This window comes from Athene cunicularia (genome assembly GCF_003259725.1).
Source record: "Athene cunicularia isolate RWA chromosome 12 unlocalized genomic scaffold, athCun1 chr12_part1, whole genome shotgun sequence".
Taxonomy (NCBI): Eukaryota; Metazoa; Chordata; class Aves; order Strigiformes; family Strigidae; genus Athene; species Athene cunicularia.
This window is the reverse complement of record NW_020799116.1, coordinates 10,660,807-10,666,020: the sequence shown is the minus strand read 5'-3', so window position 1 is coordinate 10,666,020 and position 5,214 is coordinate 10,660,807.

Here is a 5,214-nt window from a genome sequence, read left to right as displayed (position 1 = left end):
CGTGAGGAGCTTTATTCAGGCAGCGCCACCTACTGCTTCAAAACTCATCTGTTAAGCATTCTAAATTGCTGTTTGGCATTTAGGCTGTGCATAGGATTTTGGCTATTCGAAAATCTTTGCTCATCTTTATGAATCCATAGGCACTGCTCCAGTAAGGTTGAAAGTGAATTTTGCAGGGCTTACCAGCAATCATTCCAGAGGCAAAACTCCAAGGCCTGAGTTACTCGCTAAATAGGTTTGGTTACAAATGGGTCTACTACAGGCATCCTGTGTGATGCTGGAGAAAGTCCCTACCTAAAACTACTGCTCACTGCTTTTGTAAACCTTCACAGCATTTCTGTGTACTGCCGGCAGGTAATTACTTTTCAAATTACTGGCTTAGTTCCCCTCAATCCTGTTAGACATATTGTAAAATAAATTGCAACACACAGTAATTGCAAAATAAATGTTAGCTGAATCCACCTTTGTAATTTTTTTTTAATGCAGAAGTAAGCCATGTAATTTCAAATTCATGCAGTTATATCACCTTTGTCTTGTAATATTTCTGAAATTCTGTCTGAGATAGACATTGGAAAACATGGACAATGGAAAACCGGGAGCAAATATTTGTAATAATTCACTTGCATTATAGTAAATATTAAAATGGACTATCAAGTTAAATGAGCTACTGGACAAGCTGGGGAGTAGAACACTGCACAGTGCAGGCATCGGTGTGTGATCTGATCTTGCATAAAAGGCCTTGAAATCACACACAAAAATGGATTATCGGACCCTGAGTTCCCCCAAAAGTCTGTGCTGTTTCACTTCAGCAGGGTAACAACTAAGAAAACCAAACCGAAACAAAGCCACCCACATTTTTTATGACTTATGGGCAAGAGACGACCACTAGGAAGGACGGTGATACAATCGCTCCAGCCATGAAGTGCACAAGTTACCGAAGAGCAATAATTAAAGTCACTGCTTCCATACATCACGGCCTGATTCAGCTACTCAACGAGATTAGTCATTTTTACAGTGTGTTGCTATTTATGTGGCTGATCAGCTCATATACCTGGGCTGAAGAGAAGCCCCACATCTCAAATACTAATATACATGTGGCCTCATGGAGTTATTTCTGCAGTCTTCCAGAAAGAGGAAAGGAATTTGCTCTGTAAGCAATGTTCTTTTTTTTTTTTTAATATATATTTATTTAAAGAGTGCTTTAAATAATTTAAAAATCTTTATTATGCTCTTACCATGCAACTGGAGAGAGAGCACAAAGTCTCAATAGCATGTCTGTATGTTCTAGCATCATAGAAGAATGTTAATGCAGAAAAATTAATGTAATTTATAGGAAGTACACCTTAATATAGTATAGCTATTTCTTCCGTAGTCTTTGTAGATTTTGTTTTGCTTTGTGGGAGGGAGAAACTAAAAGAAAATTGATCTGCAGGTTTAACATAATCTGTTTGAACATTTATCTGTCTTTCTGCTGAGTGTAAAAAGACACAATTAAACGTATTGAGTTTATTGGTCTTTTTCACACTGGATCCATTGAAGAATCAGAACTAGACTACTTCAGCCCTTGTTTGTATTCTACAAAACTCCTTCCTCTGTCTGAACTTCAGTCTTTGTCTCCATCTAGTTCATTTAGGTCTCCATCTTATAGTGAGTGAACAGAGTTATGGACAAACCCAGCCATAGACTCTGCACTTAGTAATGCTTTGATAGCATGGGGAGTAGTTAGTTCTCAACCACACATATACGTAAGCACTTAGGCATGCACACACAAAAATAAACTAGAAAACAAGCCCTCTGAACTCTTGGTGCTCTAACCCCGTAAAGGATGAGAAACCGTTCAGCGATACCATTAGTCCTCGTGTTAAAGTACCACATTGATCTCCGTCTCTAGAATAAATGCAAAGGTTTAGTGGGTATTAATCCTTGCAAAATGTGCTGCTTATTAATGATCACTCCGGCAAAGGTGACCTCTGGAGCCATGAATAATGCTCTGAGTAGAGCCTAAATGGTTCCTGTTCTTTGCTGATCTGTGTTATTCTCTGATGCCATTTCGCTTTTGCCACCTGGCACTGGATTTGAAAACTTTTTGTCCTCTACAGACACCTGGTTCTGACTAGGGGTGGGAAATGCTCAAATCAATACCTGTAAGCTTATCTATAATGGAACTGGAAGCTCTTTAACCCCAGGACTGAACGTCAGGCCTGATTGGAGATAACTGGACACGGAAATTTTAAAAGTATAAGCAGAAATAAGGATGAAGGCTTTTATTAAAGTTATTTTTGATACAGCTGGTAGTGTTATTGAATGTGTTTTCTGTTTTGAAAGCGTAGCCAAGTGCAACCATTGTTGAACAGTCTTTACTATCAAGACAATTACACTATTCTTAACACTTTTAAATGCCCTCAGAATATCTTTCTGGCTAACTTTAGCATGATTTTCTATTCATAGAAATTTGGGGGACTTGCATATATTTTTGTTTTCTTCAGGGTTTTGTGTGGGGTAAGGTTTTTTGGGTTTGGGTTGTGTTTTTTTTTGTGTGTGTGTGTGTGAGGGGGTTTGTTTGTCTGAGGTTTTTCTAAAGAAAATAGCTATTTGAGAAAATACGAGTTGTGCGTTTCCAGATTTTTAGGGTTGTACTTTTGGTTGTACCTCCCTGGATGTGAAGTATCAGGTAAGTGGGTCACTTTTCACATTGATTTTCCTTAAGGGAGAGCAAACTAGAAGAATGGAGTCTGGGAATTACAATGAACTTTCATTACTGCCCCTCACAATTCCGCTAAATGGTCAGTAGATCAATGTCCGCCATCTGTGCTGTGTGGAGGAGAAGACTACAAAGACATCACTGGCTATAAGTACAGGGTACTAGATGTCACATAATGGGTATCAGCTGGAAGTAGTCATTCAGCCATGAGAGTGAGCTTGGCAAACTAGGCTACAATAGAATCATTGACAAAACCTCTCAATTTACAGAACTTAGAGTAGGTACACAGTAAGTTGCTCCTTTTAAGCATGATTTTCTTTTATGTCATACTTGGCATGCTGTTCAGGGGTCATGCTTTGTAGAAGTGCTTGCAGATGGTACCTGTTTCCTCTGCACACCTATCTCTTTGGGCTGACATTCTGGTGCAAGCAGAAGGCCATCTCCGGGTGGCACTGCCACTCTGTTACCCATGTTTCCCATCATTTTTATGAAGTTACTGCAGCTTCTATAACACCAGCTAATACCAATTGGTTTTAATGCATTTATTTTCCCTCCTGTGTCCATGCTTCTGCAAGTGACTCTAGCCTCGTTACTTTATTTTTCTAATGAACTCAGTTTTTCCCAGATTTCTGGGAAAACCAGATATCAGTAGGTAAACCTCCATACTAGTCAGTAGGGTCTTATAAAAATCACTTCTGGTACTTCTAATAGACATTTTTAATTTTTCTTCATTATATATTTTGCATTTTCTATATTACATGTCTTTATCACAATGTTTGTAAGAAATTTCCGCTCTACTGCTGAGCTTTAGTCCTTGAATTAAGAAAGCTGGGGAAGGATGTACAATTCCTGCCAGCCTGCATTAGGACACCCAGCTCCATTTCTTCCTCAGCAGTTGTTCTGCAGTCATACTTCACTTCTGCTTTGGATCGCATGGGTGTTTCTTACATTAGGCTACAACATCACTTTTGCCAGATATTCTTCCCCCATTTTCTGACTTGTACCAATTTTATATTTGAAAAAACCCACCCCTTTCTGGGATCCCGAGGGCAGCTGAGAGGAGGAAGCTGTTTCTGACACCATTCAGCCTTCAGTTTTTCTGCTTTTTGGTAACATTGCCGTTCTAGTGCACAGTACTGCCATACTTCAGTTCATGTGCAGTGCTGTCAGCCCTGTCTACCTAACCTGAGACATGAGCTGTGCATTCTGTGTCAGAACAGTAATGGCCCTCTCTCTACATCAAAATTAACAAAAGTGTGAAAAATAAATGTGTCTGCAGAAGCTGAAAAGTCTTGGCTGTGGAGATTTTCTGCTGACTTCACATGGACTCAGATCAAGTCTATAATTCTTGAACTTTTTACATACCTTGAGAAAAATAAAATGTTGCTATATAAGATGATAATCACTTTTGAATAACTTCAAATTCCATAATTTTATCTTGGTTTTTAATGTGTTGGGGGGTGACATGCTTAGAGTGAAAGAAAATTAAAGTCAAAAGTGCAAAGATCAAAGCTCCTGAAAATAGTAAATTATTTTAAGCCTTGGCTCCTATATTTATATTTGAATACCTAAATAATAAAGGCTTAATATCTATACAGAACAACACACGGCTGTGCTGAAGAAGACTCAGCAACAGTCTCAGCTCCTCTCTAAGGCCCTGTCAATCTTCTCCTTTCAAAACATAGGGGTCTGCCCAGCATATTTAGTGCAAGTAAGCATGAGAAATAGAGAAAAGTGCTCACTAATCTGCTGCCGTGGGGTGGCATTCCCTGAATCCTCTTCTGTGCCGGGGCACTGATGGGATTCAGGGGCTTTAAACAGAGAACGATACTGGGGCAGCTGTGAAGCCTGTGTATGCGTGGGTGCTCCCAAAATTAAAAGGAGATTTTTTGGTAACTTGAGTTGGTTTTTATTCAAGTTGTGCAGTAAAGCTTTATACCTATAATATGCATTTATAGATCTCTTTGCGTCTCCTCTCTATTTTTATAGACAGTAGTATCATGGCGTTATTACTTTTGTAATTCTCTAACTCAAATATTTTGAGCGTAACAAGGTGGGCAGTAGGTGAAAAGACCGTATGTTGGCTTGGACATAAGTATGTGTATCTGTAGCAGCCCTGTCTAGAGCTGGTTTCAGAGAGAGCTTTCAACTGTCGCCAGTCTTGAAACCTGAGTGGATCTGTCTTTTTGTGACTTGATGAATGCAATCCACACTTTGCCTCTTCCTCTCAAGTTCTGGCAGTCAAGCTCTTATCCTAGAGACAAAACAAAATTGCATAGGAGTCTTCTGTTACTTTTAATGCTCATATATCCAGCATGTGGCTTCCCATGTGTTTCTGTTTGCTTTGCTATAGGTTAAAAAACACCACCCTCCCCCCAAAAGAACCCGCCAAACCAAACAAACAAACTCACCAATGATAATATTGTTAATTTGTATTAGGAGTCTGAAGGATGGTAATGATGCCTTGATTTTCAGGATTTACAAGCTAAAGTTTGCTGAAGAAATGAAAATGA